The sequence below is a fragment of the Tenrec ecaudatus genome, chromosome 16, assembly GCF_050624435.1.
Source record: "Tenrec ecaudatus isolate mTenEca1 chromosome 16, mTenEca1.hap1, whole genome shotgun sequence".
Lineage (NCBI taxonomy): Eukaryota > Metazoa > Chordata > Mammalia > Afrosoricida > Tenrecidae > Tenrec > Tenrec ecaudatus.
The window spans coordinates 62,888,369-62,912,396 of NC_134545.1; the positions used below are offsets into that span (position 1 = coordinate 62,888,369).

Here is a 24,028-nt window from a genome sequence, read left to right on the forward strand (position 1 = left end):
AGAACTGATGAGAACAGACAAAGCTTTAAGAGACCCACCATTAGTTCTAGAGACCCACACTCATTGAAATCAGACATATCAAATAAGGAAAACAAACAAATGAAAGTTTAAACTGGGGTTAGTGGGTTTTTATGTAAAAATGAAATCCAATTGACTGCAACTGGAGAAAAATGTCCGTTTAACTCCAACTTAAAAGAGATGCCAACATTGTGCATTGAATCTCGTGTCCCTACATAGCTAACATCTGACAGCTCCCCCCCGCAAAGAAATGTGTCCTTAGTGAGAAAAGCAAAAGGTGCTTTATATTCCACAGTATCTGATTAAACAGAACAAAGGAATTTACCTAAAAAAGCCCCAAATGATACTTTAAATAAGCCATTCACCATTTTGATGCACATATACACCAAGGCCAGTTCTTGAAGATTTAGCTATCTAAAAGTGGCATATCACCATCCAGCGGTGCAGGAGCAAGTTCACATACGTAAAACAGCGTGGTTTCACTAGCTTCAGCTTCAGTCAGGGGCTCCAGACGAACAAGCTTCCTTTGGGTTGGTTCTGGATCCAGGCTGCTTTCCAGGAGCTCATCAACTTCCGTGGGTTTCTCTACAGAAGACGCAGCTTCTGCTGCTGCTGTGTGCTTCCCTGCTCAGCAGTAGAAGCGGGCTCCCATCAAGGACTGCGAGGAGTGGAAAGGCAGTGTCCTGGACAAGTTGCTTATCTGTTTGGGGTTTAGGTTTTCTTCCTTCTTCTGAAAGTGGCCGGATGACATTGTTCTTCATAGTTTCTAATCCTTTATTCTCTGATTTTGTATTATTGACGTAATCCGTGGGATTCATCTGCACAGAACTAGTGAAAAGATCAACCAGAAGATCTGGGTCTATGCTAACTTGGCTTCCTGACAGCAGGGCTTGGAAGCCCTCCAAACTGCAATCAATACTGTCAAGATAATCCAACAGCTCAACCTTGCCCAAAAGGTTGATATTATCATTCAAAATGGAATCCCTCATGCTCACAGGATCTTGGGTGATCAGACCGGAGGAGCCATTTAGCTGCACAGCACTGACATCATGGGGTGTGCTATGACTGCTTGGGCTTACAGACTCGGGCTGGTTCACTCTGATCTCCACTCTGAATGACGGGTGCATGCTCATCTTCATTAGCATCTTCAACAATGACAATATCAGGGTACCGGCTATAGTTTGAGGGATCGGAGATGACATCTTCATTTGTTTCTGGAATAACTGGGGTATTTTCTTCATTGGCATGATCATCAGTAACATCCTAAACAATGACAAATGACATCACCCTTGGTTTTAAACCTTCGGTTCTCCTATGTGGAACGTTGTGATGGTCATCACCGGCTGCTTCTTTGATTGTGCGCTGAAACAGATTGTTCTTTGGGGCTCCATTAGCCTTTAAAAGTAGAGGTCTTTTACGGTTTAACCTCACAAGTTGGTTACTCTGAACCAATGTGACAATACATTGGACGCTTTTTCGGATAACTTGTTGTTGTGCATGTTTTGCTCACAGTTCTGACACCGCCTTCCGGGGGACTCATTCTCACTTTTCAATTCAGAAAAAGCCTCGACTCAATGACTTCTTGCTTTATTTGAACCTTCTGAGTCCTACTCATGATTTTTGTTAAATCTTCCTGACGAATTGTATTTTCTTCTGGTTTTGAAGATGAACCCTTTCGTTTGATATTTTCTAACAAGACGTCCTGGTCTTGTTTGAAGTAAGGATGTTGAAACTCAACAGGACCATCTTGTTCCTGCTTTATAATTCTAGAGTCAATACTTTACGAAATCCATCTGGCTCCAGGGGATGAACTCGCTGGTGTGGGTTTCCTCGACCAGCGTCCACAGCTTGCCGAGGAAGGCCGGCACATTCGAACTCTGCTTCACTGTGATCCAGGCACGGGGATTCCAAATTCGACACCTGAACCAGTTGGGAGCCGCGGCGGTAGCAGCTGCCAAATTAGAATTATTTTGTCATATCTTACACCATCTGACATCTCCCTTCACCCACTTCTCCACTGTCCATCCCCCAGGGAGGAGGTAGTATGTAGATCCTTGTAATCCGGTCCCCCTTTCTACTCCCACCTCATTGCTGCGATTTGAAAAGAGGAACAATATTTAATGTTCTGAACTGAAAAGAACGAACCTTTTCAGCTGCTGGAAATGTTTAAAACAAATCCATTTAAGTCAGACACGGCCTGTAGCTCACTGAACAAAGAAAGGACACCGTTTCATAAAAGCAGGTTCCATTTAATGGGCGTGTTTCTTGTCCTGCAATATTAATCTAGTCCACCTGTATTTTCACAGAGAGAAATCGGATCCCCTTGTACATTTGAACTCAACAATTTACATTCGGAAGAAAACCCTTTGCTCAGAATGCATTCTCTAAGACGGCTACATTGGAGATGGTGGACACGGAGTCTGTCGCCCACACACAATTCCACGAGTGAATTAAACGGTTGGAAATGGTCATAACCCCCTGGGCATACCCGGAATGACACCTGCTCCTCTTGGAATACATTTGTGGAGAAACCTCTCTGGGTCACGCAGGAGCTGGGGCCGGGATGAAGTGCTGAAGCCGCTCTGGGAGGAGGGCAGCCCAGAGTCGTCCTGCGCTCAGGATCCGCACAGCCTGGGCCTGCTTTCCGTCACCGCTGCTTGCTCTCTGGGGGCAGCTCCTGTAACCTCAGGGGGCTTTCCTTCCCCCGAGGAAAACAGGCACCGAGTAGTAGAACTTCTTGTGCCTCCTGGGACAGTGAGGCGACACTGTACTTACATAGAACAGAACTCTGTATGGAGGAAAACAACTGGTCTTGCGCATCGCAAGGCCCACACTCCAAACGTACCAGTTGCCCCTAAGAAGCAGCTCCTGTGGGGATCGAAAGTCTCAGACCTTGGAATCACGTCGACTTGGTCCTATGTGGTTACTGGGCAGCAAAATCAACTCAGCAGTAGCGAAGCTTAAGGCACCGGAGGAATTTGAAGGATCCGTTGTGGCTAAACAACCACTGGCAGTTTGAGCTGATCGCCATTGCTCTTTAGCTCTTCTAGTCCGCGGGTCACTCAGTCGTTCATTCATTGACTTAGCCAACTCAGGCGCACTGAGCAGGGCGCGCTGTTCCAGTGAAGGCTCTAGGGAACATTGGCAAACACGACACAGCAGGCACCTGACCCCGGAGCTTTGTGTTTAGCTAGGTAAACAGACAATAAGCACATTGAAGAGGTAGGAGTCGGATGTCTGCACATGCACGGTTTGCTATGTCATCTGTTGGGGCTTGGTTGGGGCCAGGCCATTGAAATGATGCAATGCCAGTCAGTGAATGTGAAGTAGCAAGCATCTAAGGGTGCAGAAAGAAACACAGATACACGCAGGACGATGCTTCTACTCTGTGTGATTTGTTTCTGATTTTCTTGTTCACGATACAAAATGGTTCTTTAGAGCCTGGACCTTGGTAGCTAGGCTTCCTGGATTCGTATCCCGGCCTCACCCCTCACTCCTCACGTGATTCTCCCTGCCATCATGTAGATTCCAGCTCACAGCACTGGTGGCTCTGAGGGTTGTGCGTTGGGCTGCTAACCACAACGTCAGGAGTTCAAAACAATCAGAGGCGCCTAGAGAGAAAGATGAAACTTTCTACACCCACAGAACAGTTACTCTCTCAGAAACACAGGGGGTTTCTGCGCTACTGGGTCGCTATGAGTCACTGTGATTAGAGTGGGTAAAATAAAATAAAATCATAATAGCACTTGCTCCATTGGGTTAAGAGTATATGTGGTATAAAAGGTTAAGGACTCAGCTACGAAGGAAAGGTTGCTTAAGTGTTCTATTCTCCCCAGCAGTGACTCCGAAGAAAGGCCTAGTAATTTACTTCAGACAAGGCAGCCATTGAAGGCCCTGTGGCACACAGTTCTGCTCTGACCAACACACAAGGGGTCATCAAGAATGGGAGCTGACACCAGAGAACCCGGAGGAGGTTCTTGGGGTCCTTGGACCATCCAATGAGTTGAGACATGTGAAACACCAGTCCTTGGCGCTGCCTTGTCGTAGCCTTGAAGCATTTTCCTAAGGTCCAGTGTAAAGAGTGTAGGCTCCGTCATCAACCAGGTGTGGTAGTTATGTGACCTGTTGTCAGTTCAAGAGGATTATGAGTGAAGGGGCGGAGCCTAGCCCTTGTATAGTCATTGGATAGCCAGTGAGACCCTGTGTGCGGATGACCTTCCCCTGAGGATTCCGGGACTTCCTGTATTTCTTCCTAGGTGGCGGGAGACACTCTCTCTTTGTACTCACTCCCTGAGAGATGCTCTACTGACAAGACACATGGTGCCAAGCTGATACAGCTCGTGACCTCTGGAGCCAGAGAAGCTGCATGGAGCCCCCTGCCAGCGCTGAGATGCTTACACTACCACTGGATCCACACGATCCACTGGCCTGTGATCTTCCTGCATTTGGCGTCATTGCATGTGTTTTGTGCGTCTGAAGAGGACCTATGGGGTATCAGACATATGGGCTAATATTGGACTTATGGACTTGATCTGGACTGGGAGTTTTCTCATATTCAATTGCTGTTGTATATGAAAGCTCTTACACACATGTGAATGTCTCCCTGGATTTGTTTCTCTAGTCTACCCGGACTAACACACCATGCCAGGGGCTGAGCTCCACTCTGCCAGTCACCAGTCGTTTCAGGCAAGCAACAAACCTCTTTAACCTGGTTTTCTCATGTGTAAAGTAATAACACAAAACTGCAAATGATTGCTTTGAGGATTAAATAACCCGGTCCATGGCACATACAAGGCACTCAAAAAATAGTTCACTCTTGTCTCCCTAAAATGAAAAGTAACTTGAGCCAGATAGTCCGATGAAAGCCAGGAGAAAGGACATGACATCCTAGAGAGCTGCAAGTAAAACTAAGATACCGTATATACTTGAGTATAAGATGACCTAAATATAAGCCGAGGCACCTAATTTTACCACAAAAAACTGGGAAACTGATTGACTCAAGTATAACCCTAGGGTGGGAACTTCAGCAGCTACTAGTAAATTTTGAAATAAAAATAGATACCTATAAAATTACATTAATTGAGGCATCAGTAGGTTGAATGCTTTTGGATATTTATTTCAAAGAAAAACAGTAAACTAGCTCTGTAAGTGGAAAAGACGGTTAACATAAACAATCTGGTATCAACAATAACTACACACGCTGTTACTGCATGCGCTGCATTACTACACACACCCCCTTACCGCCTGTCCACAGCACGGCATGTATAGTCTGAGGTCTGACGCAGGCTATGATATTCCAGAATGTGTTGACATGACTGTTCGCCTAGAGCAGCCTGCGCTAGGGCTCATGACAGACACGCCCTGTTGTGCACGCACCGTGTGACTGCATGTGCTGCGTTACCACATATGTATGAGAAGTGCTAACACATCACATGCAGTAACAGTATGTACACAATGCAGCGTGCATATCATGAGCCCTAACGCATGCTCTATGCAAGCATAGTCAACACTGGGCCCAGATAGGGGTTAATAAGAAAATTAAAAATAAAATATAGCAGACCAAGTACTGTAAATAAATGTACTGTATATCCAAGACCAGAGACGTACTGGTACTTGTATTCAGCAATGCTCGGATGGAGCAAGGGGGCGTGACCAAGCACGGTAAGACTGGAAAGGCTACGTCATTGGTCACAGCCCGGGAGAAGAGCGGGAGAGGCAGAGCAACCGCATCTGACATTCATCTGACAAGTATGCGGTGTGCCCAGGTGCCAGCACACAGGAGGCAGCAGTATGGCACAGACAACACAGAGGCTGCCGGCGAGCAGGAGAAAGGAAAAGAGCAGTGACATCAGCAGTCATCGGACCACCCAGAGGCTGCAGGTGCCCGCAGATGAGCCAGAGAGACCACCGGAGAGCACCTGCACGGCACCGGAGAACAGGTAAGTGGGACCCTCCCTGGAAGATAAACTGAGGAGGTCTTTTTCAGCATAAAAATGTGCTGAAAAACTCTGCTTATACACGAGTATATAGGTATGTCTTTTGAGATCATTTTCCAAATTGAAAATATGTCCTTGAGTGCAAAGCTGTGTGATAAAGGAAATGATTTATCCACTTTTGTGATTATCTGGTCTTGTCCAAGAAAGTGAAATGGAACTCATACAGTGATTAAATTTTAAAAATATCTAAGCTCGCACTATGAAAACTCTAAATTCTATTGTTTTTAGTTATTTTAAAGTAGTGTATCTTTGCTGCTATGATGTCATTCATAAACAGGACAGAACTACGTGCTTAAAAGAAAAGAAACCCGCTATCAAAGGAGGCTTGATGGCCTAGTGGTTACATGTAGTATTGCTCACTGCAAGGTCAGTGGTTCGAAACCGCCATTTGTTCTGTGGAAAAAGGCGGGGCTTTCTACCCCCATAAAGAGTTACAGTCCCAGAACCCTCCACCCCCAGGCGGCTGTACTCTGTCATGGCCCGGAGGGTTGGAAGTTTAGTAGGATCAGTCAGGAAGGACAACCTAAACACGGGGTCACCGTGTAGGGACAGCAGGGACTCAGATGCTCCAGAGATGTATCCAGCCTCACCAGGGCCATGCCTCTGGGAATCTTCTGGGAGTCTACTTCCCTGCTGGGCTGAGGACCGCAAAGCACTTTGAGGCTAACCGTTCTTTTCAGCCCCTTCGCTGAAGAACTGAGGCCAAAAGATGGGAGGAAAGTCAAAATATTCCAAAAGATGGGAGGAAAGTCAAAAGTTAGCACATTCTTCAGTGTTTCCTGACCACCCTCTAGGGGGGAGCTTGAGTTCCTTCATCAGAAGGACACCTCTGTCACAACTTTTCTTTAACTACTTGTGGTGTTCACTTGAGACTATGAAGAGCGAATGGGGTGGATTGTAGCTTGTCAATGAGGTTGCAGCTTGATGACCTCATTTGGAGGCACTGTGGAGCTGAATAGCTCGCTGGAGGCTGGACACAATGCTCTGTCCTAGGTATTCCTGTTGATAAGCCCCACGGAGCTACACCGATCTCCAGAGCCAAGAGCCCTGGAGCTGGAGGAGCCACGTGAAGACCCACGCCAGCACTGAGATGCTTCCACCGCTATTGGATCCACAAGACTTTCTACCCACAGGCCTGTGAGCTTCCTGCATTCAATGTCATTTCATGGTTGTGTGAGTCTGAAGAGGGATTTATAGACTGGTATCAGACATATGGGCTAATTGCAAACTTATGGACTTGACCTGGACTGGGCTGGGCTGTTTTCTCCATATACAATTACTCTTTTATATAGAGCTCTTTTTTATACACACACAAGTCTCCCTGGATTTGTTTCTCTAGTCCACCTGGACAAACACACGGCTTCTCCCAGATTTCCTTTCTTCTCAGGAGAGGTTCTTAAATCCAGTGAATCAGATGACCTGTGCTTTTCTTTCAGTCCTTCTTTGTAGAAAGCACATCAACTTCTGTCCTGGAGCAACATCTAAAGGTCAGATCCTGTGCAGTTGTTGAGCCAGCCAGCAAATATTTGACTCCTCGACCCTTACAAGTATCACAGGAGTTGGGGGGCGGAGGTGAGAGGGGAGTGTGATGGGGTGTTGACGCCTCTAGTCTTGTCCTCCGCCAGCACACTCTTCAGTGATCTGGGGCACCTCCTTAACCTCTCCGGGTCAAATTCCACTTTGGTGGATGTCTGGATTAGACCAGATCTCTGAGTTCTCTTGCACGCCTAAATGCTCTGCTGAGGTGTGACTGAACAACGAACCTTCACAAGGGAGCGGGGGCAATTTTCACCTTCTAGTCTGCCAGCAGCCCCTGGAACCAAGCAGCTGCTGTCCTGCAAGCCAGGTTCCACCCGCTCCGAGTTTTCCAGCAGCCTTTGGCCGCGCCACCTGGTACCACAGCTTTGAGTTAGAAATCACTGGACTCAAGCCTTCCTCTAAAGTTGAGACCATGCCTGTGGGTGAGGATGAACTGGTTTTAGTTCTAAGGTATTGGGGGTCCTTAGTTGTTGGCTTGATGTCCATATACATTCTCTCAGGGGAAATGCGGGGAGAACTTGGTGGAGGTGAGCATTGGGGTATAGCTATCTTAGAAATCAAGTGAGTGAATGTAGACATATTTTTCAAGCTTCCCTGAAATAAAATGTCATATATTTGGCTCCACTTAATATTCAGACGACATGGGCTCTGGTAGCAGCAGACTTGAGTTGAAGAAATGATTTTCTAAAAATACCTTTTATTGATATGTACTACGTCCTTGGGCTTACTGGAAAACTTGTACTTGACCTTTAAATGTTATGTAAATTTGCCCTCTCTTTGAAATGGTTGAACCAACTCCTGCTCAAATTCATCACACTGACCTTCAACTATTGCACGTGTAATTAACCCACACACCACAACCATCAAATTCACTCTGATCCACAGAGACTCGACAAATGGAGTAGAACTGTTTTTTAGGTTTTCTGGGATGATCAATCTTTACCGGAGCAGACAGCCTCATCTTTCTTCCACAGAGCGGCTGGTGGGCTTGAATTAGTCACCTTGCAGTTATCGGGGCAGTGCTTAACCCACGACACCACCAAGGTGCCTGACATGCTACATAAAGGTCATATGCACCTGTCCCAACTCACCTACACATGTGACTGAAAGAACAGACTTATAGGAGCAGTTGTCATTCGGAACCCCAGGATGGCCTGTGTCAACGGAAAACAGTATGCAGATCATTGGTGGAGAAGCCAAAGTATCATCACAAATAAGGTCATAAGTACTCACGTGAAGCCTGTTTTATGCCTTCCTCCTTAAAATTAAGTTTTCTTCTCCATATTTCTATCCGGAGGCATTCTTGGGATTCCCCTCCACTCTCATTTCCCCCCTATTCTTTCACCCTTGTAGGATAAGCAAGAGTATCATCGGTGGAGACGTCCCGTTCCCCACAGCCTGGCAATCAGTACAGGAGGGAGAGGAGCCCGTGGAGTCAGGCGACCGGCCATCCGCCGTGTCTGTGCGGTACGCAAACAGGCCCGTGCCACTCAACTGCACCGGCGTTTTCATTCCTCTTTCATGGACTCAATGTTGCAAGTAAGGCGCGTCATCTCATCTCCGTCCTGTAGACAAAGAAACCTAGTGTCCGGGAGGTTAGGGAGCTTAATCTGGGCTCTGAAACAAAGTCTTTGTAAGGATGGTCTTTGTGCAGGTTAGAACCAGAAGCATTCATTGTTTAAGGAGAATTCTTACCGCGTGAGTGGCTGGTCTCCCCAGGAGGTGCAAACTGTTGATGCTGAACTCCTAACTGAAAGGTTGGTGATCCAAACCGGCTCAGCGGCCTCTTGGAAGAAAGACCCGCTACTTGCTTTTATAAACATTATGATCGAGTCGATTTTAGCTCATAGGGACACATATGACAAAGCAGCCCTGCCAATTAGGGTTTTCTTGGCTGTACTCTACACACAGAAGCCCTGGTGGTCAAGTACTGGGCTGCTAATGCAAAGCCGGCAGTTCGACTTTATCAGATGCAATGGGGGAGAAAGATGAGGTGGGCGGCTTCTAAAGTGTAGGGTCACAGAACCCCGCAGGTGCAGTTCCACTGTGTGAGTCAGAATTGCCTCCTGGGCTCTGGGCTTACTTTGTGGGTTGAATGGACCAAGCCCCACCTTGATAAACCTAACACTCCCAGAGTTTCCAGTGAGGTCTGTATCAGGAACTGTGGCCACCCAGAGGAGTGTCCACATGGAGGAGCCCCGGGCGGGGATACCATTTGAGGGGGTTCCCATGTACGGCCAGCTCCAGATGCATAGGGACCGTCTCCAATCCGACGGCAGTGGCAGGGATCCAGCATCTCCAGCTCCATCTCGGTGACTCTGCTTGCCAAAGACAAGCCTGTGTTGTCCGTGCAGTTCACCTGCCCGCTGGCTAACCCTCCCCAGAAGCAGCCTCTCCGTCTGTCCATCGGGCTCTCTCTCTTAGCCCGCTCGGGGCACTGCCAGGCGCCCTCCTTTCCCGCGGAGCTCGCACAAAGGCCAGCACTTGGCACCCTCCCTTCCCACTGGCCCGGAGCACCGACTCCACAAAGTTCTGCTGCCCGCTTCTCCGGGCTGGTGGCCAGCTGGGAGTGCAGCTTCGGCCAGGAGGGCGACGGGGTCCGCGGCTGACCCAGGAGCAGGGGGTGGGGGGACACGGGGGATGCCTCGCCCACCCCTCTAGCCCCCGGCTCCCCGACCGCGCACGGTCCCCGGTGGTCCCCGGTGGTGCGCGCCGCCGGGGCGCCCGGGCCCGGCTCCCCCGCGGTCTGGTGGCTCCGGGCCGGGCGGGGGCCGCGGCTGGGGGCCTGCCCTCCCTCCGCCGGGGCCGGCCGGCAGCGGCGACCGTGGCCGCAGCGCCCCTACCGCCCGCTTTTCCGCTTCCATCTCCTCCGCCTCCCCCTGGCCCTGCCACCCGCGCAGCCACAACCGGTTCAGACTGGCCGCGGGGCCCCGCAAGGAAGCCCGCGAGAGCGCACGGACTTCCCGCGGGGGCCGGCGGCGGCGCCCGGAAGGTGGAGCCCCGGGAGGGGCCGGCCCCCGCCCGCCACGTGCCCGCCGCCGCCGCCGCCGCAGGGCCCGCCGGGGGCAGAGGGCGGCGGGGCGCGCTGCCCGGTTCTCCGCCCGGGGCCGGGGCTCCGGATAAATAGGCGGCCGGCGGGGCGCTAGCTGCCAGCGCGCACGGCGGCCGCGACCCCAGCGCAGCACCCGCCCGGCCCGCGCGGGCACCGCGCCCGGAGCTGCGCCCGAGCCCGGCCGAGGCGGCGCCCAGGTAAAGAGCTGGCGCCCGGGGAGCGGGTCCCCCAGGTCAGCGGTCGCCACGCGGCCCGGCCTCCGGGAAGCCCGAAGGAGCGAGAGCCGGCGGCGGCGGCCTGGAACCGGTTTCTCGTTCGGAGGGTGCGCCGGGGGCAGAGAGTCCGCGGGCGCCGGCGCGCACCCTCCGACGTCGCCCTCTGCACGGGGTGTTTCTCCAAAGCGGGCGGTGTTTCCGAGGACGCCAAGGCAGGCCTTTTGCGAGCAGTTGGAAGAGAGGGAAAAAGGGGGGGCGGGCAGACCGTGTTCCCGGATGGGGCTCTGGGTGGAGATGGTCCCGGGACTCCCAAGATAGACTGAGCGGCAGCAGGAGGGGTGCCACCCTGGGGCGCAGCTGTGAGCCGGAGGATCCCAGCGCCTCCCCTTGCCCCGGCCCGGAGGAGTGCAGGGCACGTATAGTCCCAAGGGAGCCTCGCTGGCGCGCCTGGGGACCCCCAGATCGGGTGTCCAGGGTGCCGCTGGATTGCAAGGAAAAGCCCATCTGGCACCGGGGCACCAGGTTCAGCACCACCGCTCAGTGGGACCGGCTCTGGCGCGGACTTTGCTTCGGGTGGCTCTGGCGGCAGTAACCCTGCGGTCTCCTGAGCACCCAGTGGAGCTGTGGGAGAACTTGATGCTTAGCACCTCATCTTTGGCCTTGGCAACCTGCTCCTGCTTCCGCAGGCCCCTCGAGGCGTTGGAGAAAGCCGATCACCAGTTAAAAATCGATCATCAAATGCAAATCAATTCTGCGCAAACCTATCCGGGAAATTTGGGCAGAATTTACACCCAGTGTATTGCGTGTAAATAGGTATTTACACAAATAAGTGATTTGATGTACCGTAACAGTTTTAAAACCCAATTTCTTGGGACTTCCTGGGGTGGTGGTGGGGTGGGGGGCTGTGTGTGTGTGTGTGTGTGTGTGTGTGTGTGTGTTTAAACTGCTTGAATTACCTGGTGATTACAGGTGGATTTCCACTGTGGAGTAGGATCTTCAGTAGGATTTCCATTCTGTCATTTTGTTACCTATTTAACAGTTTCTTCAGATCTGGGTTAACCTCACCTTTCTGATTGGGAAGGGCCAAGGAAGACACAAGAAATGATAATATGTAAGCACAGACACAGGGTCAGTGCCCTTATCATGACCGGAAACTTAAAAATAATTTTTTTTAGGCCATGGGAAGTCTAAATTAGCCAAGAAAGTAATTTGACCAGATTTTTTTGTTGTTGCAAGAACTCATTTGTATCATCACTAACCTCTTACGATCACCCTATGGGGTCCTTCCCTAGTGTGTAAGTGAGCGTGGGGTAGACAGGACCCTTCCGACATGAGGTAAATTATGGGGAAGGGAAAAAGAGAAATTGCACTGCCATTGAGTTGATTCCAACTTGTGACCTTCTCTGGCACAGTAGAACTGCCCGTGTGGGTTTCTAGACTGTAACTCTTGACAGGAGTGAGAAGCCTCATCTTTTTCCTGTGGGGCAGCTGGTGCTTTGGAACTGCTGACCTTGCGATTGACAGCCCAAAGCATAATCCACTGTGCCACCAGAGAGTGAATAAGGAGAGGAGGAAATTTTATTCAGCCTCTGATTTTTGACTTTGAAAAGGTGGTGGTGGTGATGCGGCTTGATTGGCATCTGAAGCTTCATCAGGGTGATACTGGTCAGGAAACTTGAACAAGATGATGCTAATAAGACACATGTGGCCAGGCTTTGGAAGTTTGGATCCCAGTTTTGTAATCTCTTTCTAAAGTGAGGTATCTGTCTATTGCACTTAGTCATGGAATGCGATTGGGTACAGAAGGCCTGTGGGAAAGGGCAAGACTCTCGCTTGCTTGCTTATATAACTTGAGCTTTTCCAGAAAGTGTCAGCCAGTGGCTCAATTTTAATGAGAGATTAGAAAATGCAGATATTGAGTAGGTTGGGCCTTTTGGGAGAGGTTCTTTGTAGACACCAAAATATGATGGGGTTGAACTATAAGTTAAAATTAAATTCAGTGAAGGAGCACGTGCTTGTTGCTTTCCAAGAGTTTAGTGGGGGAAGAGAGGCTATGTTTATAAATATCTACAGTGTAAGATAATATATAAACAAAATCGTCTGAGCAACATCCGTAGTGTGCCGAGGAAAGGAGAGGTTCATTCGAGGGGAAGAACTGAGGAACGTGTGTATGATGAGTCCTGCGTGGCCACCCGACCTCAGACGAGCAAGAGGCTTCCCTGGGGAGAGCGCAGACCATCTGGAGCAAAGGAGTAGCGCAAGCATACGCAAGTGTCGCATGGAAGTGCTCATCTTATCCTCCAGGTTTCCGTGTGTCCTGATTTTTTTATTCTGAAGATGATATAACAAACATAACCTATTTTCGCCCAACTTACTAAAGGATGTACCGTACGTCAAAAAAGGTCACAGCTCTCGAGCTTATGCTGACTCATGGTGACGCTGTAAGGCAGGGTAGAACTGCCCCTGTGGGTTTCTGAGACTAGCTCGTTACAGGAGTAGAAAGCTTCATCTTTTTCCATTGGAGCAGCCGGTGGCTTCCAACTGCTGATCTGCAGTTAAGCCGCCCAACCCACTCTGCCTCCAGGGCACCAGTGTACCCTGCATCCTCATTCACAGGTTGTGGAAAACACGCACGGAGCAGAAGATGAACCCCGCGTAGAGCACACTGTGGTAAGCTTCTTCACTGCACCACCCTCCTTGCCAGAGCTTTGCAGATCCTGCCAGCAGAGGAGCTTAGGAGAGTGGGACGAGGGGAGATGAGTAAAACAACTTGTGTCTACATGTCCAGCCCCACCTCATTTTACCTATATTTAACCTTGTTAAATCTTCACGTCTGTCCATTTACTCTCCGGCTGTAAGGTTGACAGACCCCGCTATGTTCTCTGAGGCTGAGAGCAGTTGTTGGAAGCAGGTGACTGTTTGCCGGCTTGCTTCGTCAGGGATCGCGATAGTAGTCTCTGGGTCTGTATTGTATTGAATCACTTTTCTCATCCATGTGTTCAGAGGTTGAACAAAGTCAGTGGTGACCAATTCACACGGTTCCCCCTGGAGAGACTGGCATGGATCATGAATAAGCAACAACAGATTGGTAATGAGCAAAGAAAGATAAGACAGGTGAAACAAAATGCAAGCCAACTTTGGCTTTGTGTGCCCGAGAGCCATTCCGAAGTAGAGCAACTGGAGAGAGTGTGTCCCATTCAAAGCGGTCCCAAGTTAGCTTTAGCCAACCATTGCATGACAACAAGGACCCAGAATTGCGAGTTCTTCTGATGTTTCCAGAGGATTGGGAACTTCCTTCCTATGTCTATGCGAAAGCTTACAGTTTGACAGCATTGATAACTCATTCAAAATTGCTCCAGATGCAAAAAAAACCCAAACCAAACCAAAACGCTGAGTAAGCCAGTGAGTCGGAATCGACTTGCTGGCAGTGAGAGAGAAGCCAAACAAAACTCACCTCGTCAAGGCCAGACTTGGCCTGTATCTGCCAGCTTGTTGCTAGATTATTTTCAAGGTTCCTTCTGACTTCAGATTTCCATGATCCTAGACTCACCCGATCTGTATCAGAAGGAGGAAGGCCAGTGTTTCCCTTAGAGTCAAAGATGGCGAGACTTTATCTTGCATGCTCAGGGCACGTTGTTGAGAGAGACTAGTCCCAGGACAAGGACATCGTGAGGATGGTGCAGGACTGGGTGGTATCTCATTCTGTTGGGCACGGGTCAGAACCGACTCAATAGCACCGAACAACTACAGCAAACTCAGTCCACTTTGTCTCTAGCCCATTACGCCCCCTTTTGCTAAAGCTAAACTGAGGTTGCAAAAGCTTCGAAGGAGCTCTTCTGTGGACTGTGTCGTTCTATGATTGTCATGCTGTTGACATTCAGAGGACTCAGCAATTATTACGTGTGTTAAGGAATCCTTTCAGAGAAAACTGTCATTCTTGTAAGGTGTCGTTGAGTCTGCTCCAACTCCACAGTCTTTGGTACAACAGACTAAAATGTTGCTGTGTCCTAAGCCATCCTCACAATTGTTGGTTCAATTCCAGGGTCCAGTGCTCTTTCTGGAAACATTGGCCTTCTTGTTCTTCCATCCCGGCCCAGTGTAAGACCAGAAGGACCTGGGAAATCACTGCTGGTTTCTGCTTAGACAAGGTAGGTTTGCAGGCTTGGCTGATGGTGCTCAGACAGACATTCAGCATCTTTACCCTGGAAAGGTTTCACATTGTAATCTATCCCTCTTCTTAACCTTGGAGCTGTCTGGGGATGTGCTGAAATTTCCATGAGGTTAATCAGTTCCTGGTTTGGTTTTTATGAATCGAGCTAGCAGAGCAGTTTAGATGGAAGTAAAAAGCGGTGTATTTTTGAGGGGTCCTCACAAGGTTTGTGGCGAAATGAAATGAAAAGGCAGTGGAAGTTTCCCTTGAACTTATTGAAGCCGCCTCGTACAATGCATCCAGAATGAAGAAATGAAAACAAAAGTCGGACATTTGGATATAACCCTCATTTCCAATTCTCTTCGATGACTCTGGATCCTAGGAGAAGTATGCAGTGATATTTTGTAATGCAGATGTAATTTTAAAACGAGTTGTCTTAGACTTGATTGGCTAGGAGGTACTGTTGCTTCACATAATAAGAAAAGAACCCAACTTCAAAGTTCAGACTGATCGTGACAATAGGATGGAAGCAGCATCTGAGTAAATCAAACCAGCGGGATTGAAGTGACCGCACAGGATGCGCAGGGCTCTGGGTTAAGTCGTGGCTGTCCTTGCAGTGGTATTTGAAATGAATCAGCCTTCCCTTGCACTTTGGAGGACATGCGGACTGTCACTAGATGCTTAATATTGAAAGCCAATTCTGAAAGAAGCGGGCAATTATCTGATTATGAAAGATGTTAGGTGATATTATTTGGATAAAAGGTTTGGATTAAAAAATGCAGTTCTTTATTTTACCCATGATTTTGGCTGCCCTGGTGGCCCAGTGGGCAAAGTTTTGGGTGGCTGACAGTAGGTTCGTGCTTCAAGCTCACCAGTCCCACTTCGGGGGAAAGACGAGGCTTTCTGTTCCCATAAAAATTTCCAACAGTCTTGGAAACCCTAAGAAGTAATTCTGCCCTGTCCTACAGGGTAGCTTTGGTTCACTTCAAAGGGCATTTGGCTAGTATTTTAGACTACATTACAGAAGTTAGACGCAGACGTCTAGGCAGACAGGACCCTGATCTTGTTTGCTCCACATTCCTTAATAACCACTCAATTCAGTTGCACTGATCGTTATAAATGACCCAATGACAACTGCTTCTGCTGTGTTTCAAACGTTTTTGTATGTTATATTATTCTCATTTGCTGCAAGGAATTTTTCATTCCATCCCGTATTTGATCTATTACCCAGTTATTAAGTAGTCTATTGCTTAGTCTCTGTAAGTTTGGATGTATATTATTGTTGGTTCTGTTGCTGGTTCTTCGTTTTATAGCATTATGCTCTGGTTTTCCTGGTGTCATGTTCCTTCCTGCCTTCTGAAGATTATTTTTTTCATAAATGCTACCCCTTTGGTCTTATAGTGAACCGAAAGGGAGAAAGGTAAGTCTATGGTAATTATAATGCATGCCAGAATGAAATAAGAGTAAACGAGAGGTGTAAGCAACATAAATACAGTATTAAGGAAGGAGTGGTGAATATTTTTCTAAATCTGTATTGGCTTAATGAGTAGTGCTAGTCTGTTTGTGGCATTAGACTAAAATAATTAATAGAAATCTTTTTGGTGAGAACTTTTAAGATAAAGGATCAAAGGAGATTTAAACATTATAATACTGTATGAATTATTCTAAGAGATATTTGGTGTGGTCAGTGTATTATTATTATTTGGACAGAACTTTGTCCAATATTTGCTTTTTTTAGGATAAACCCCAGAATGATGCCAGCAAGTTCAGGCATATTAAAGAGAAAACTAAAATAAAAATGTTAACTAAACTTCCCACAGTAAAAGAATATAACCATGTTAACCATTCATGGACAATTTTATCTGATAAATTGAGGGCTAAGAGGAGAAAATCTCATAAAGTTTAATAAAAATACCATGGGTACTGGGGATAAAGCAGGGGCTACGTATAACCATTTGTAGACCTTTGTGTCTTATCTGTGAGGCAAATAAGCCCTTCAGTATATTCCACCTAAATTTAGAGACCATACCAGGAATATATTTGATGCACTGAACACTAACAACCAAAGACCCGATGAGTTGTCGGATGACATTGTTCATGAAAGAGGCAAATGATCATTAACGGTGGAGGGGGGAAGGTTCAAAGTGGGTGTCAGAAGAGACTTTGTAACTTACTCTTGAATGGAAAATAGTGCAAGAAAATGGAAATGAGAAAGTAGAGTGGAACAAAACATTTGAAGTAGTGATTCAGGGAGAAAAACCAAAATGTTATAATGAAAGGTGTAAAAACCTGGAGTCAGAAAACCAAATGGGAAGACCATGAATGGCAACTCTCAAGCTGAAAGAACTGAAGAAGAAGAAAAAAACCAAGCCTCAAGTTGAGGAATGGAAGGATTATATTGAATTCAGGAAATATCCAAAGAGGATGGAAGAAATACATAGAATCATTATACCCAAAAGAATTGATCAGTGCGCAATCATTTTAAGAGGAAGCATAAGATCAAGGACCAATGCTCCTAAAGCTCACTGGAATAGAGTCAGTGCTGACTCCTATTGATGCCTGTGCGTTGTTGAGATGGTAACAGATTATGGGAGTGGAAAGCCTAGTCTTTCTCGCACAGAGCTGCTGGTGGTTTTGAACTGCAGACAGTGTGGATCACAGTCCCAATACGTAACCACTGTGCCACCAGGAGTCCAGTAATGCTACCAAGAGGAGACGTTAAAGCTGCACTGGCGATACTAGGGAAAATCAAGGCGCCAGGAATTGACAGATACCCACTCAGAGGTTCCACAAGCAAGCGCGCTGCTGGAAGTGCTGAGTCACCAGGATCAACCTAGAACCCCCTCCCAGGGGAACAGATAGCGGAAAAGTGGGCGAGGGGTGACAGAGGATGATGTATGATATGGAAAAAATAATCTATAACTTGTCAAGGGTTCATGAGGATGTGTGGGCGGAGGAGGGAGGGGGAGAAATGGAGAGTGGATATCAGAGGCTCAAATGGGAAGAGAATGCTTTGAAAATGATGATGGTGACATGAGTCCAAATGTGCTTGACACACTGGAGGAATGTATGGATTGTGACAAGAGATGTGAGAGCCCCTAATAAAAGTATTACAAAAAAACAAGAGATCTGGAAGACCTTGCACGCCAACTGGAGGAGACTCATATTTGCGCCCATCCCAGTTAACATTGCATGCCAGTAGAGTTTCCAGAAGGTAATTAAAAAATATTATTGTAACAGTACATAGAGAATTGCCAGACATTCGAGCCAGATTCAGAAGAAGACACGGAATGATATATACCATTGCTGATGTCAGATGGATCTTGGCTGAAAGCAAAGAACACCTGAAAGATGTTTGCATGTGTTTTGGTAGCTATGCAAAGGCACTTGACTGTGTGGATCATTACACCTTTCAGATACTATTTGGAAGATGGATAATTCTAGAACATTTAATTGAGCTCACGTGGAATCTTTATAGACCAAAGACAGCCCTCTGAACAGAACAAGGGGCTATGGCGTGTTTTAAAATTATATGAGGTGCACCTTAGGATTGTGTCATTCTGCCTCCGTACATATTCAGTGTGGATGCTGAGCAAATAACTCAAAACATGAACCGTATGCAGAGAAGCACATCATCAGAGCTAGAGAAAGACTTTGAGTTGGAAAACCTGGAGTCAGATTACGTAAGAATCTGCAGAGTGCAGAGGACACAACATACTAACTGATGAAACTTAAAGAATACAGCCTTCCGTCTAGATTATACATAAAGAATATGATACTACTCACAGCTAGACCAATAAGCAACAGCGTGATTGATGGAGACAATACTGAGATTGTTGAGGATTTCATTTTAAATGATCCACAGTTGATGGTCATGGAAGCATTGGGTAAAAGCATTGCAAAGGATCTCTTAAAAATGTTAAAAAGCCGAGATGTCACCTTGAACACAAAGGTGCACCTGACCCAAGCCAGTATATTTTCATTCCCCTCATAACTCTGTGAAAGCTAGAGAATGGATACATTTGAATAATAGTGTTGTCAAAAATTATTGAAAATTACAATAGATTGCCACAAGAATTAGCAAATCTGTCCTGGCCAACATGTCCTGTAGGAGGAAGGATGGTACAACTTAGCATCACATCCTTCGGACGTGTTACCAGAGAGACCAGTCCCTGGAGTGGGAGGTCTTGCTTGGTCAAGTAGAGGATCAGTGGAAAAGAGAAGACTTTCAGGAAAGTGGACTGCTACAGTGCCTGGAACAATGGCTGTGAACCTAGGGAGAGTTCGGCGGGTGATCGGGCCCCCGGAGTGCAGACTGTAGCTATGAGTTGGAACTAGAAGGTGTTCATAGACAACACTCAGTAAAGTTTTGCATAATGGCACTAATATGAGCATATTTAATCTTTAGAAAATTGCTTAGCTCCTCCCTTTAAGGAATTCTTCCTAAGAGAGGATGGTATCATCATTGGACTTTCAGGCTATTGAAATATTGTTCCATAGAATTAAAAAAAGCATTTAAATACATTCCTTAATCTTTCCATTTTATACTTTTGCCCACAGAATGTGCAATTAAGAGGAGCCCCCTGGCTGCTGCCCGGGTTTGGCTCAGAAACTACTCACGGTGAACTCTTTAAAGACATAACCACCCATCAGTGACCCTGTTTTCATTACTCTGAGATGTCTAAAGCTCTATCTAGCAAGAGCCCTGGAGGCATAGTGGTTATGAGTTGGGCTATTAACCACAAGGTAGGCAGCTCGAAACCACCAGCCGCTCTTGGGGAGAAAGATGGAGGGTTCTACGTCCTGCGTCAGTTTGACTTCTTGGTTTTAGCATGACTAATGTATAGCCATGTTGAAAATCCACTGCAAGTGTTTAGCGTGTGCCTCCATTGTTATTAAAAAGATACCCAACCTTTCGTGTATTAATAATATTCTGATGCATGTGAGCCACCCTCTTCCCTTGAGAACTGATTCAAAGGAGGTTCCCGGGACTTTGGCATAACTAGAGTCTCCTAGAACTGGGGAAAGAGCGGAGAAGTGGGATCGGGTGAAGGCAGAGACGCACTGTACGTACGCACTGCGTAAGAGACCGAGCTGCTGAATTTCAGAAAGCCTCGCAGAGCTTTTGGCAACTTTGACTTGATTTTCTACTGCCACTCCACCCATCCCTCCAAACCCAAACTCACTGCCTCGAGTCAGTGCTGACTCATTGCGACCCCCTGTGGGTTTCTGAGACTCTTCACAGGACTAAGAGAGTTCCGTCTTTTCCCCTTGGAGTTGCTGGTGTTTTCAAACTGCCTACCTTGGGTTGCTGCCCATTGCATAACCACTACAGCCCCAGGGCTCTTATTCCATCGCAAGTACCCTAATAACTGGTTAGCAGAATCTAGGGAAAAGAGTTACTGGTCAACTGGCAGAGTTTGCGGAGCTGACAGGAGAAAGAAAGAAAGACAGGGCAGCAAGGAAGCAGCCACGAAAGAGAGGGAAATAAGGAAGAAAGGGGTGAGAGGGGCAGAGAGCAAAATGGAAGGAGAGAGAAGCAAGCCTTCTTTGGACTTCAGCGCATCCTTGTTCCTTCTTCACCCGTCTGTTAGTGACCCGAGGCCTTGGGCAGCTCAGCAGCAGCCTGTTGTATTGTGAACTTGGCTTGCTCTGACTGCCCTGTGCCCATTTGCTGATATGATTTGTGTTAGAAAGTTATACAGCACATATTGATACAATGGATGCTATTTTATTTTGGCGGGGCGCAGGAGGGATTTAAGAGCATTGTTTGTGCGCACGTGTGCAATGCAGGTGGATTTGTGGTAACTAAACGGAAAACCAAATGTCTGCTCAAAGCAGGGTGTTGCCAGAAATCCCTGGCTTCTTTCCAAGGAGCCTACCTGCAGTGAGAGTTCGTTTCGCTAATTCGGAAAGCTGCCTGCCACAGGTTGACAGCATGTTACAATTGACGTCATCATTGCCCCCAGCCTTGTCATCTCAGGGTTCCCCTGCTGGCCCCTCCCCCGCGCTGTTGGCTGCTAAGCACACTGGCTGGGGAGGCCGACTGGAACCAAGAGGAGTGTGGGCTGTCCAGGGTCTTGGAGCTGCTCTTCCCGGGCTCCATTCTTCAGCAGGGAGCTCGTGCTTGGTCATTCCGGACAGCGGGAACCACCCGGCGCGAAGTGCCTTTTCATCGTCAGCCTGACCGACAGTCGTGTGTGCGTGACCTTTCTGGAGTCTCCAGGGTGGATCTGTGTTTGTTTCCCACCTGGAGACAAGCCAGCAGTTCTGGGGGTTTTGCCACATTCAGGTGCGGGATTAAGAGCACTGCCACTGGGCACAGAGCCTGAAGTCCTAGAGCGAGCAGGCAACTGTGCCTTCCCTGTGTTCCCCGCTAAGCACCAATTTGCTTACTGCAGGCACTAACCCCACTGCAGCCTCACCTACTGTCCGTACAGGACAAGACGGGACTGCCCACAGGGTTTCCAAGCTTCACTCCGAATGGAAGTGACAGATGGCACATCCTTCTCCCACGGAGCCGCTGGCGGGTTCAAATCGCAGACCTTTCAGTTAGCACCCAAACCTTAAATCTTTGTGTTAGCCAAGCTTCTTCATTTTGCTTGGGGGAGGGTGAGAAGCACCAAGTCACGATCTCCTGAGAGGTACAACTATTTTGCTTTCTTGCTTTGTGGAGTTCTGATTCTTTAGAGAAAGATGCTGGTTTCTGGCCAGCTAACTGCAAGGTTAGTGGCTCAAGTCCACCAGTGCATCTCCTGTCTACCTTATTCAGTGTCTAGCTTTCACACACACAGGAGCCAATCAAAAAGCCCATGATTTGGATAACCAGGCACAGGTAGTCCTTAAAGTGACGGTTTTGCCCTTGAGCATTTTAAAGAGGTCGTCCCCAGCCAGCTTGCCCAGTGTAATGTGTGATTTGACTCCCTGACCGCTGCGTCCAGGAATGCTGATGGTGGGTCCGAGTAAAATGAAATTCAAGGCGATGTCACCGTTTTCTCCATTTATCATGATGTCTGTTGGCCCAGTTGTGCGTATTTCTGTCGTCTTTGCGTTGATTTGCCATCCATGCTGAATTGAGGTCTTTCATCTTTATCAATAAGCTCACAGCATAAGCAAGGCCGCGTCATCTGCAAGTTCCCACGTCTCCCTGCGCTCCGGATGCCGGGCTCCTCTTATACAATCCCGTTGCTTAGAGGATGTGCTCCGCATCCAGACTGAGTGAGTCTGACGGAAGGATGCAACGCTGAGGCCCACTTTTCCTGATCCGACACCGTGCAGATCCCGTGTCTGCATGTCTGCCTGGCGGTCTAGCTACAGGTTTTGTACGAGCACAATCAAGTGACCAGGAATTCCTATTCCTAATGTTCTCCATAGTTTGTTATGATCCACGCAATCAAATGCCTTTACCTAGTCAATAAAATACAAGTCAGCTGTCTGGCCATCCAACTGGAAGACATCCAATACGTGTGCCCCAAAGGAATGTACTGCAACCAACTGGGGAAGTTATTGAGGACTGCCATTCATATCACATGCAAATAGAATTTTGATGAAAATAACCGAAGAATGGTTACAGTAGTACTTTGAGAGAGTGCTCCCAGAAATTCAGCTGGGTTCAGAGATCATTGCTGATAGTAAACGTGTCTTGTATAAAATCAGGAAATACTAGAAAAAACGTCTAGCTGTGTTTTATTGATTGTGCAACGATACTCAACTACGTCGGATGGCGTGAAGAATGGGGACTCCAGAACACTTCCTTGTGGGGAACCTATACGCAGACTGAGAGAAAGTGTTTGAATAGAGCAAGTAGATACTCCATGGTTTAAAACCAGCAGAGGTAACGCTAAGAATATATCATTGATCAGTATTCATGAAGGTGGGAGGGTGGGAGAGGAGCTTATAGCAACGGCTCAAGTAGAAAATGTTTTCCAAACCATATGCTGGCAACATATGTACAAATATCCTTGCTGCAGTTGATTTATGGAATGTTATGAGCTGTAAGAGCCCCCAATAAAATGATTTTTAAAAATCAAGAAAGGAGTTTGTCAAGGCTGTGCCCTTACTTATTCAGTCTGGATGCTGAATATATAATCTGAGAATAACAGCAATCCTGACATGGATTTTATTATATTCTGTTAGATCTCATCACGGGGGGGGGGGATCTTAACTGCCACCCCACTGAAAATCCTGGCTCAGCCAAATTGAGCCTAAATAACTGGCATCTTCCTTCATAGCGCGTTTTGGTTCTTCTGTATGTACATAAGGCAGATACAGCTTGTTGATGGTCACTTCAGAACCCTTGCATTTACCATTTGTTTCACTGTCTACTTTCCCTTGGTACGGTGTTTAGTGTTCTGCAGTGAAGATTAGCTTTGCTCTCTGTTACTCCTTTAAGGAGCTACCCTACACATGAAATAAGCCACACGGGATCTCATGTTTCCATCGCTGTTGTAAAGGCCTATTTCTTGGTGAAGGCCCGAATGTGTGTATGTGGGGGTGTGGACTTAGGCATAGATGGAGAGAACAAGATCCAGAATGGGACTCACATTTATGAAGGTCTTTTGCAGATATTACTGATGTTTTTATGAAATCGGGCTACATAGACAGTCATTGTAGCCACGTGGTATACACAGCATTCATTTTTCCCCTCTTAACAATTTATTTTATTGAGATATAATTCACACCAATTTTAAGTGTATGATACAGTGAGTTTTGACGGTATTTACATTTAGCAGCTTTGTTAAAAGATATTTTACATATCATGCAGCTTACCCGTTTAAGATGTACAGTCTGCGGGCTCAGTATAACCATTACCACAGTGAATTTCAGAATATTTTCACCAGCCTAAAAAGAAATCGCCGTCGCATTACCCACTCGCTCCCCATTTGTTCCCAATCCCATTCGTTCTAGGCAACCACTAATCTACTTTCTGCCTTTACAAAATTGCCTATTCTGGGCATTTAATATCTGAACTTCAAATAGAAGCATGTAATATGTTTGTATGTGTGTGTGCGTGCGTGTGTGTGTATGATGACTTGTTCATCTCTGCATAATGTTTTCA

At 47.4% G+C, this 24,028-nt stretch overlaps 1 protein-coding gene and 1 pseudogene across 4 annotated transcripts in view; one reads left to right on the forward strand and one right to left on the reverse strand.

The window, feature by feature from the left end:
• Window positions 1-424: 424 nt before the first annotated feature.
• LOC142428614 (heat shock factor protein 2 pseudogene) lies at window positions 425-2,107 on the reverse strand (annotated as a pseudogene).
• An 8,483-nt stretch (window positions 2,108-10,590) lies between these two features.
• Window positions 10,591-24,028, forward strand: part of SLC16A9 (solute carrier family 16 member 9) — a 52,414-nt gene continuing 38,976 nt past the window's right edge. Inside the window, exons 1-3 of one of the 4 annotated variants that reach the window (XM_075534969.1) lie at window positions 10,591-10,802; window positions 13,314-13,490; window positions 14,863-14,968. The gene's annotated coding sequence lies outside the window, so the exon portion shown is untranslated. The remainder of the gene's footprint in view (window positions 10,803-13,313; window positions 13,491-14,862; window positions 14,969-24,028) is intronic. The other 3 variants (XM_075534970.1, XM_075534971.1, XM_075534972.1) reach the window with 3 other exon arrangements.